This window comes from Pinus tabuliformis, chromosome 7 (genome assembly GCF_031772625.1).
Source record: "Pinus tabuliformis cultivar Carrire ecotype Pingquan chromosome 7, CPIR1, whole genome shotgun sequence".
Taxonomy (NCBI): Eukaryota; Viridiplantae; Streptophyta; class Pinopsida; order Pinales; family Pinaceae; genus Pinus; species Pinus tabuliformis.
This window is the reverse complement of record NC_142293.1, coordinates 487132988-487145170: the sequence shown is the minus strand read 5'-3', so window position 1 is coordinate 487145170 and position 12183 is coordinate 487132988. Positions and strand designations below refer to the sequence as shown.

The window sequence follows — 12183 nt, the reverse complement described above, 5'->3', positions numbered from 1 at the left end:
CATCTTGGACACACACACTACATCTGGTTAGACTTGGGCTCGGAGGGCTAGGGAACCTTTGGAAGTTTCCTGGACTAGGGATTATTTCCTAGTTGGCTGGAAGGTAAATCCGGTTGGGTCCGTCAAGAGGAACATTCAGCAGGAGCAGCAGGACAAAGGTATCTCCATCAGCCACCGGTACAGGTATTCCTCCATAGACTACTCTTGTAAAGTTTATTAAAATGAAATATTCACCTTAATTTATGTTGATTATAATGTAAATGATAAAATTTTATTTGTTTTAAAGTCGTGTAAGTAAGTAAGTTATCTCCTCTTATCGCATTTAATATCAGATTAGCAGACCCTAAGATAGGGCTCTTACACATGGTATCAGAGCTTTGGTTCAAAATCTGGACCCAAAACCCACTAAAACCCAAATGCCGCTAGAAAGAGGGCTTGAAACTCCGACCTCATAACTGTTAAGCTGTTGTGGTTAACAGCGTTTACCCATGAGAGCATCTTAATTTTTGTGCTCGGCAACTCCATTAGAGCATTTTAATTCTAGTGCATGTAATATTAAAGATATGAAATAAAGGGCCAACTTATTGATCCCTTAATAATTGTCATAATGTTCAAAAGCAAAAACATGAAAAGTCCTATTTTATTAAACAACAACAATCTTAACCTTAGTCTCCTTGATACTGTTTAATGAAAAAAAAAACCCCACCGCCCCACTCTCGAAATCCAGAGCTTTTCTGCTGAGCCAACTGTGAATAAGCAGAGTCTACTATACAAAGCAAGGGCTGCCACGGCTGGCCTAGAGGAGAATTGGGCCGATGTGGAGACAAATGATGAAACCCATTTAAGTGGGAGCTCAGATGGGAATGATGAGAAGGAGTTGGAGGAGTTTTCGGATGATTGGAGGAGGAAGATTGCCTGGCTCTACAAGGAATTGTCTGCACATGACACGGCTCCCATGATCAGAATCCTCAACCGACAACAGAAATGGATTTAGTAGGAGGATGTCAAATATATCATCATGCATCTTCTTCGAATACGCGGAAGCAATATCGGTCACAGAGTGTATAAATGGCTGATCCAGCAAGATTGGTTTGAATTTGACCCTGAACTTGCTAGTAAACTAGCAGACATTCTGGCCAAGGACCTCAAAGTTGTAAGATGTCGTGATGTGTTTGATGATATCATTAACCGAGGCTATGTGCCTTGTGAATCTACATTCAATTTCTCATTTTAGGCATACAAATAAATTAAGAGCCCTTCAATCTTCTATATCCAGCAAATTCAGATCGTCTACTCGTGTCACACATCCATCGTTGAATTCCATCATTCTTAACTGATCATGAACTAGAAGAAATGACATGCTCTTTCATGTCAGAATGTTCGATTCTCATCACTGTAGAGAGTATTCTCATGTCCTTGCAGCAAATGCAATCTGGATGCTAAATTGTGTAGCCAAAAAGGTTCATTCTCTCTGTGCTTACTGTGTTAAAATTTCCGACTCTGTTTCAGTCTCTTTAATCCCTTCCTGAGAGTCAGAATCACTCATGGACTCAGAACTCCCCTCATTAAACTCGTCCTCTGAATAAAAATCAGTATCTTCATTTCCTGCTCCATTTTCAATAACTCTAGCTTTAGGTTTCAAAAACTCTTTCAATGGATCCAATATGTAAGGCTCCATCAACTCCCAAACCCAGATTGCATCCTTACCTTGACATCGTATCTGAAACTGCTTTCCCTTCCTTTTTATGACACAATTTATTGACTTCATTCTCAAGGCTTTCCCAACACATTCAACATCTTCAACTTTATAGTTTTGTGCATAAAATATAACATCTCCAGAGGTGCTCTTACGTCCACCATACATATACCAGTATGCTAGAACACGGGGAGATAGCCACCGATGTATAAGTCGTGGCATTACCATATGTCCCCCTCGTCTAAATTTATTAGCATAAAATCGAAAACTACCATGACTCACAGTAGAAAAATGAGGCGATAGGTCTTCAGCTTGAATTTTTAATCGGTCAACTAGTTTCAGCCATTCATAAAATGTGTCGTATATGTGTGCTTTCAATACATCCTGTACCTCAAGTTTCATTGAACTCAAAATGAACTTCAAAAGTCTTGTTCTCATCGTACGATTCTACCTTAGCACTAGACAAAAATATAGCAATTAAAATCTCACGCTGCCCTGCAACAAGTTTCAAGCTAAGACGCTTATTAACATTTTTATCGCCCAAATTGAGCAACGGTTTTATTTGTAGCATCAATGTGGGCTCAACGTCACATTTCTTATGACACATTTCATCATACAATTGTTTGATCCTTTCTTCTTGACTAGCATTGAGATATCCCTCTAGCATTATGTTGCACATCTTGATTTAATACCAATTGCACCATCCTTTTGCAACTCTGCAAAAACCCCCTCAGCCCTCTCCAGCATGCCACATTTAATCAAGGATTCAAGATATATTTCATAAGCTGCCCGATTAGGTCGACACTTTGCCATACATCGAGAAAATGTGGATTCTACTTCACCATACATAGACAGGCACATATACATTTGCATCAAGTCCACATAGGATGGTTGCAATGGCTTCAGACCACTATCCTCAAATTGCTTCATAAAATTTTCTGCATGTTCTTTTTCTTGGGCTTTTGACATTATCTCAATAATTTTCAGATAAGCAATCACACTCATGGAGACTCCTTCCTCCTGCATTTTTGTGAATATCTCCAAAGACTTCATAGGTTGTCCAGCCTTGGCATAAACTTCCATTTGATACATATAAGCCTGAGAAGTAAGACCTACACCAGTGTCAACTAACTTTGCCCAAGTTCTTTTTGCCTCATTTACATCTGCATGTCTTGAACAGACCCTGAGTATTGAGACAAGTAAGTCTCTACTTTCCTTAAATCCTGCTTGCTTCATCTCATTTCTTAGACAGACTATTCTTTCATGATCTATACAATCTTGGTAGCTGTGAAGCCATATTAAACCTTCATAAATATCCTCCTTTATCCTATGCCCTGCTGTTTTCAAATTCTGAAACACAGCTTCTGCTGGTCTTAAATGATGTTTCGCAGTCCCTCCTATGCCACGTAATAGGGCCTTAAAAAGAGAATTTTGTAAGCTGAGACTTGGCTGATACCCTCCAAGTTGAATCATGCGATTGTATATGTCACAGGCTTCATCAACAAAACCTTTAACCGGTGCTTCAATGTAAGCCATAATGAGAAGAATGAATGCTAGTGAGCACACCTACAATCTTCAGTGAGAAATTATTTAATGATGATGGCAAGAACAAAGTTGATCCTATAGTGTAGAAGAGATCAAAGAATGAAGTTGATCCTATAGTGTCGAGGTCAATAATGAGGTTGATCCTATAGTGTAGAAGAGGTCAAGAATGAAATTGATGCTACAGTGTAGAAGAGATCAGTGGACAGTAATACATACCTCACCACCACTGCCTTGATGCAATGTATGTTATGAGTTTAGTTCAAGGCTTAAGCAGGATCCAAGTATAAATATATATATTATAACAAAGAGTGCACTGTGGTAAACCAATGGTACATGCAGTTTTAGTATTTGTACGTTTGTGAGCGCTCTAGCTTTGTTGGATACATGGATAATGATTGAGCAAGCTCCATTGCATAATATAATAGGAGCCAATATATCAACGTGAAAAGCACACAATGCACATCTCCCAGAACAATTAGGGCCTTTGTTTCCTTCACTGTTATATTTGTGTATCTTAGTACACCCAAAAGCAATGCATACCCACTAAATATAAAGGATATTTGTGGCAAAGGTGGCCTCATAATATTCTTGGAATACATAACCAGGGGTGCCCATCTTCATCTTAGAATTTTTTGCAAGGGGCCCAGTTTTCATGCTTCCAAAGCTAGAGATAATGGCCCAGTCCCTCTGAAAATATGTCTTCTCTGTACGCATGAGACATGTTTCAAACCCATCATCAGTTTTAATAGCAAGTTTCATCTCCCCTCCTTGGAAGCAACCTTCCCTGATCTTGCAACATCCTCAATATACCCAATAAACAATACTCATAGCATGTCTCCACAATCATGAGAACCATCTTGATAAGCATGAGAACCATCCTGATAAGCATGGCATCTCTATTCTTGAGGAATTTGGGTTGTTCTCAAAATTTTCACTAGACAGTCTGTCTGCCCCCTGCAAATTTAATGTGGTAGGTGACCAAACCAACGCAGGAGCATAGCCATATGCATTTGGAGTGGCTCAACCAATTCTCATAAAAATGGAAGCTGATCTGCCCAAGTGCATGTGATTATTTCTAGCATGTTCTCATGCATACAAGCCTTTGTTAGCATGATAAACTAAATGTTGGTCAAATAATGCATTTGACGAAGCGTTGAAATTTCGGCATAGGTTGATTACAGATCTCCTTCATTTTGGATGGCAATTGCAATAATGTACATGAGTATGAATGCATACCAAATGTCAGCCCAAGGAGTTGATGGCTTTATGAATCAATCCTTCTCTTCCAAACTTTTCTTCGCAAAATAGTATCTAAATGCAATAATGTTGATCAATTGTAAATTCAACAGTGTTGATCCATTGTAAAAATGGCCAAGGTAACTTGTTTCTCCAACACCACAACCCTGTGCCTACTCTACTGTGCCATTAAAATCAATGTGCTCTAATAGGCAGCACTTTACCCCAGAAAATCTGATAGCCAGCTTCAATCTGCATACTCTCTGTACGCAACCTAAAGTTGTTAAGATTCTTTCATCTTGAGCATAGTTTGAATTGGCTAGTTGAGGCCCAAATTCAAGGTTACAGCCTTGCAGACTCAATGCTTTCTGGGTAAAGTGTTTGCCAACAGCATTGCATCAGATCAGTGCTTCAAACCCAGAATATCAGCAATAGTGCAGATCACTATCACTTGGCAGAATAAAATGACAGAGCAGTCTTGAGCCCTAAACTTTACTAACTCAAAATCAAAACAAAAATCGTGGCCTAACTCGTTTCCATAACTGGTGAAATGGTTTTTAGTATCTGCTGGTTTATTTGTAATTAAAATTTCATATCATAGTATTTATCATCAGTTGTGATCTCTGTTTTAGAAACAGGTTTCAATTTTGTGGCTTGTTGGTAATAGGATGGAGATGTAGTCACAATTACTATGATGTTGTTTCCTAATGGTGGAAAAACTATTGTCTGACCCATATCCATTAGTCAGACATGCTCATGAAGATGTATAGTGTGGTAGCAAGTTCTGGTTTAATTGTTATGATCATCAATGGATACAGTGGTCATGGAAAAACTTCTTTTTTTTTGGCCCAGAAACTTGCAGAAAGCATCACTTTAGACAAACTGAATTCAGAAGCTTATTCTTCAATGGACTTTATTTCCCTACGTGGTCTGTGTCTGTTTATGACTACCTGCATAAATATCAGGTTACTGTATTTTAATCTTTGGTTGATGTCCATCCTCTGCCTCCGGAACGTCAATAATGTGTGTTCTACTTATGGTGTTGTAGGGTGTTGTTCTCTGCAGCCTGCTTGATCTGTATTGGTGTATGGTTTTGGACCCTTTACCTGATCTTCGTCGTATGCTTCAGAGCCTCTGATGATTTACTTTACACTGATGTCTGTGTAGATCCTTTCCCTCTTTCATCTGCTTATCCTTGCAGGTTATTGTTTCTGAGCCTTTAACTGAGATCCACCCTTTGCTTCAGGGACAATGATGATGTACATTCTACTCGATATGTAGATTGTTGCCCTCTGCAATCTTCTTATCCTTATCAGGTTATAGTTTCTGAGCCATTTTTTGATATCCTTATCCTTTTGATGTGCAGTCCAATCACGAGTTTGTAACTTTGTGGAACGTTGCCCTCTGCAATATGCTTATCCTTTGCTGAAGAACTGCCGAGATTTAGAGTGGGAGCACAGTTCTATCCTTTTTCCTTGGCCTGTTATCAAGCTCAGGGGGCCACATTTGTTCCTCTTTATAGTCCCTTTTTGCAACTTTCTGACATGAGGGATATCAGTGATCATTCATATAGATAGTTCATTACCTCCTTTTATGTTTAAGATTAAATCATATTGCAGTAGCGACTATAAAGTGTGCCTTGTTAGTGAAAGGGATTCAGACACAAACAATTTTCTAGTTTTCTAGAGCAGGAAGAAACTTAATATGCAAAATAGCACTTGGAAACATGCACCTGATAGACCATAAAATCTAAATAAAGAACCTGAGTACAACCAAAGCTACATACAAATTGGATGGATATGTAGAGATTCATTGCCAAGCATTTTACTCCAGGCAACATTATTAGCTGATATAGTGTTTGGCCTCCCTAGTTAACGGATGGGACTTCATTCTGTTTCTGCTGTCAGGTCTATGTTGCTAGTAATAGTCCATGACAGAAAATAAATTGTTTCTTTGGGGCCCAATCGTGCTTTCCAGACTCTAGAGTCTCTCGGTTCTTCTTTCTCTAAGGGAACTGGAGCTAAAAGTAGTTCAATTTCTACTGAACTCTGTTAAGTGTTACTATCTATAGGAGCTTGCTCGCATTCTTGCAATTTTGAATATTATTGATTTTTATTGATTGTTTTTGACAAATTCTAGTTCAAACCTCCATCACCATGGGAGCAGTTGTCTTCCAGTTAATTAATCTCATCATTGGACAGTTCTTGCATGGTGACAATATCCTTACAAGATTATATTTATCTTCAAGTTGTTCTCCAAACAACCATCTTCAAGTGTCTTCATGTCATGAAAAGAATTTGGTCTTTTGTTGGCTAGACTGAAACGACTACAGTTAGGGGATATCACCTAGGCTTGAAAACATCTTCGGATCTGAGGAGTCTCCTGTGAATGGTATGTTATATTGACCCAATCATCTAAGGCCGATCTTCAAAGAAGTTAGGGAGTCTTTTGTAGTTTTTCCAGCTTCTTTACATTTAAAGGCTCCCATATATAGCGCGACTTGTTGACCCAACATGCTTAGGCTCATCTCCAAAGAAGCTAGGAGTCCTTTGTGATTATCCCAGCGTCATTACATTTGAAGATTGTTTCCCTCGTACCTTCATGGCTTCAAAAGTGAGAAAGAGGCTTTATATTAAAACATATCTTCAACATACTTCTACTACAAGTTGGTTCTATGTTGATGTTATGCTTGCGTCAAATACATTTTACAAACAGAGCTAGATTCTCCCTTTGAATAATAATAATAATCTAATTTTAGGTCATGGCCAAGCCAGACATGAAATTGGTTTATGAGACCCCTTGTTTCTGGGACAAGGGATCCGCCTCCTTGCGGTGATTTGACTACTAAAGTCTGTGGAGGTTTACCTTCTCTACTCCCCTCTAGATTTGAATCTATGACCTCTTACAAGGAAATACATGTTCTCAACCATTAAGCCCACCAAGACCATTATAAGCTTTATCTTTGTACAAATTTTAATCTTAACATTGCATGCTTTTTGTAGATGAATGATTATAGAAATAAGCAGATGAGGTTGTTAAGCTTCTTGGAACCTATAAATGGAGACACCAGATCTGCAATATAGTGAGGATGTCACAACAAAGACCTAAATTTAGTTTATGGTTGTAATGCTCATGACTTCCGTTGACTAGCACGTGTCATTTAAATACCCTCTACTTTAAACATAGGGATATAGTATAGAGTGGTTTGAGTTACTACGAAGCCCAAAACATGCCAAGAGTTTTCCCTAAGTGATCTAGTACTATCCTTACCATTTGATAGTTTTTTTAAAGGCATGGTTAATTGGTTAAAGTGTTCTTAATTGAATTGAACTTCTCCAAAAATCGATTTTTGCTAGAATGCATCAATCTAGCATGGTGAGATTCAATGTAATGGTTTCTTCTAATCCATACATATTAAGCCTAGTCTTGTAACTAAGTATGCTTTGTCATGTTGTTTGTTTATTAAGACAAAGAAATCTAGAAAGTAATCAAGAAATTAGTTAATAATGAATAGGTACAGGTAACAAGGAAAAACAATAAAACTAGTAGGCAAACAATCCAAAGAAAAATGGGCTGACATGATGTAACCTAAGGTTGAGGAAAAGAGGATGCCAACAATTATTGCATGGTGCATAACAGATGGAGGCCTGACAAAGATGGTCTAGTGGGGTAGAATTTTCTAGTGAAAACATAGATTGAATACTATGGACTTGTGTAAGGCTTACTGTGATAGTTATTTTTAATGATCTTAAATTAAATGAGAAGATCAATTCATAGAGAATTTGGGATTTTAGAATGGAAGCTTATTTAGTCAATAAAAGACCAGTGAAAATATTAGGATACACTTTTACCCTTATTCTAGTGTTGAATAAAAATGTCATGAAAAATAATGTGTCTCTAGTTTTGGATAAAAGGACCCTCAACTTTCTTCGCAACTTTTGTGGTCACTGGCCACTTATGAAAGGAGTAGGCATCTTTAGAAATGCAGTGCCATCTAGAGGGGGAATACTAATAGCAGCAGGGCAAAGGCAATTATTCCATTCATTTAATTATTTCTCATTTGTCTGGTCATATTGTGAGCTGCAGTATATATCATGAAATTATTTTGGTACTAGTAAACAATGATTAAATATATAAAAAATTTGAACCTTTTGACATTTAGAGGAGATTCTCTCAATTTACAAAAAAAAAATAAAGTATGAAAATCATGTTGGAAACAATTTTTGAAGTTTTGAGTCTTTTATTTTCAAGATTAACTAAATGGGTTTGGAAGATGAAAAACCATCAAATTGGAAGAGTGGGACTTTTATATTCACTAAGGTTTTAAAGAAATTATATGCATAAAACTTATACTAGCACCTTCTAGTGGAATTGATAGTGCATTAATCCGTTGCTTGCCATTATTTTGGTTTTGGTACCACCTTATAGCATATCCGGGTTCAAATGCTATTTTCCATGACAGACAGTTGAATCTGTTTCAACTCTAATTGTTATTGAGGGGTTCCACAAGGATGTCACATGAGCATTTATGATGCCCATTTTAACGTAGATAGCCACCTATGTTAAGGTTCTATTTTGCAGTTCCATGTTGTTATTTATGAACATTATATACATTTGGTTGGACACGTGAAAATCAATTGATGGATTTGGTATTAATGATGGAAATGTTGGATGTATGACTTACTTGGTTACAATTTATCTAGCGCATGACTTGTCAGAGTTATTGATGCATCGTATAGGCTTATATAGATATGATTTATCTAATCAATGACTTAGTGAAATTATGATTTATCTGATGTAAGATTTATTTCCAGTATGAACAACAAAAATTGACACGTGGACACTGGGCTTAATAAACATGATGTTTAAGATCATGTATCTATATCTATTTTGTGGATATATATATGCATGGATGAGAACTAAACTACAGATTGGAAAGAACTGTATGATAACCAAGATCTACTATTCCATTAGGGAAGGTCGAGACGACCAACGAGGAAAGGTACAATGTACATTGTTCTATTACATTTGGTGTCTACTTGATATGCACTCTTATTACACGAGTAAACTGCAAATGACAGGTGGCAAGGTGACCTGATTGGATTATTCAATGACAAGTCCAACCAACTTTGTAGTGTGGTCCATGTTAGGGCGTTGACCCTAGTTCTGAAGGAGGGGTGGAGGCATTTCCCACCGTGTATCCTCTGAAACTTGGAATCATGGGAGGGCAGTGGTGGACACGCTCCCCTAAACGAGTGATGACAATTGCCAGTTACCTGCTAGGGAAATTAGGTCGATATATTCGATGCTTCCACCATGTCGGTTTTATTAGTGGTTAGTATGGCCACTGCCATTGATAAAGCAGCAAAGGATGGATAGGGTGGGGACGGAAGTAGATCAGGATGGATAAGAGGATATAGATCAGTTGGAGACTCTTAATGGGAAGTAATGTCATTGTCTGACTTATCAAATTTTATTGCTATAACTCTCTCTGATTTGCTATGCTTTTGAACTCCTTGTATCTTTTCATTCTAACTTCGGGACAAAGTTTTTTGAAGGAGGGGTGTATGTAATGCCCCACTTAAATCTTATCCTGCAAATTTTATTAATGTTTACATTATCTGGAAATATTGAGAAATATTGGTCTAATATAAAATTCATGGTTTCTATTATTCAAATTCCCAAATTACTTTCTCAAATTGAATCTTAGGTAGGATATGGTCTCCTTCCATTATTTCAAATAATATATGTATTCATCTCACATTCCCCAATGTACCCTCACATTTACTAGGGAGAAGACATGGTCTTCTCCATGTAAGTACATCTCACATTCCCCAAGGTACCCTCACATTTACTAGGGAGAAGACATGGTCCTCTCCATGTAAGTACCTCTCACTTTCCTCAATGTACCCTCACATTTACTAGGAAGAAGACATGGTCCTCTCCAACTCATTATTAGTATATATATTCATTTCACATCCCCCAATGTACCCTCACATTTACTAGGGTGAAGACATGGTCCTCTCCATGTAAGTACATCTCACATTCCCCAATGTACCCTCACATTTACTTGGGAGAAGACATAGTCCTTTCCATTTAATCATCAATATATATATATATATATATATATATATATATATATATATATATATATCTCACATTCCCAAATGTACTTTTCAGATTTACTTGAGAGAAGACATGGTCCTTTCCCATTAAATTCTCAATTTTATATTCATGTCACATTTCCAAATATACTCTCAGCTTTACTTGGGAGAAGAGAATTCAACTGTAAGGATGGATGAGAAGTTAATGACATTAATGAGAGGTGGTTGAGGAGAAGAAGGGAATGAGGGTATAAAAAGGGAAGGGGGGGTCTTGCTTGGGGGACTTGTTGTGTTTTTGGAGACCTTAGGAACCTGTGGAGGTTTCTTGGGTTGTTGAGAGGAGGGAAGTATTGTTATCTTGGTTTGGATCTTTCATCTTGGACACACACACTACATCTGGTTGGACTTGGGCTCGAAGGGCTAGGGAACCTGTGGAGGTTTCCTGGGCTAGGGATTATTTCCTAGTTGGCTGGGAGGTAAATCTGGTTGGGTCCGTCAAGAGGAGCGTTCAGCAGGAGCAGCAGGACAAAGGTATCTCCATCAGCCACCGGTACAGGTATTCCTCCATAGACTACTCTTGTAAAGTTTATTAAAATGAAATATTCACCTTAATTTATGTTGATTATAATGTAAATGATAAAATTTTATTTGTTTAAAAGTCGTGTAAGTAAGTTATCTCCTCTTATTGCATTTAATATCAAATTAGCAGACCCTAAGATAGGGCTCTTACAACTATTTTTCGAGCAAGAGGAGATGAAGAGGATTATGTGGGACATATGGTATGATATGGACGAGATGATAAAGTGCTTGAACAAAATTGAGCATTACATCCCTACAAAATCGAATACTGATTCTGCTGCACCACAGAATGGTGAGACAATCATCAATGCTACCCCCACAAACATGGCTAGTAGAAATTCATCTCCAAAACATCCAGTGATTATTTTGGGGGAATGAATTTTATATCATTTTCTGTTATTTGGACTCATGTTTCATGATGTTTTATGTTTTTTATATGTCTATGTGGTGTGTCTTTATTTCCCATTGTAATCATATGCACTATAAATTCAAAAACCTGTCTGTAAATGACTTTTTTGAGGGGGTTAGTTACCTAGGCTACCATTCCTTCCTTCTAAGCTTCATTGTTTGTAAATATTTATTATATTTTTTGGACAAATTGGTAGCCAATTTTGGTTTTGGGACGTTCAGAAGTTCTCTTATGGTGGCCATGGCCCATAAACTATCTCAAGGCATCTCAATTGTAATATGTATTACATTGATTATCAATAAAAAAAAAATTGGTCGGAATTACCAAAAAAAAGGATCGGACCTATGTATTGAATCCTCGGCAAACTACATAGTCCACTAATTACCAGAGGTACAAGTAATAATTTATATATGTTTTAATTTTTTCATTATTTTTTTTAGTTAATTTTCTTTAATATTTGGTAAGAATTTATTGAAATGGCAAATTTAAATTATAAAATTTGTATAATCTAAATATTATGAGAAATTTCTAGAAAGATGAATATATATATATATATATATATATATATATATATATATATATATATATAATTTTATTAAGAGAAAAATTATTAC

At 37.0% G+C, this 12183-nt stretch overlaps 1 pseudogene; it reads right to left on the bottom strand.

The window, feature by feature from the left end:
* Nucleotides 1-1477: 1477 nt before the first annotated feature.
* The window catches only part of LOC149248147 (pentatricopeptide repeat-containing protein OTP51, chloroplastic pseudogene), an 86701-nt pseudogene continuing 75995 nt past the window's right edge, over nucleotides 1478-12183 (bottom strand).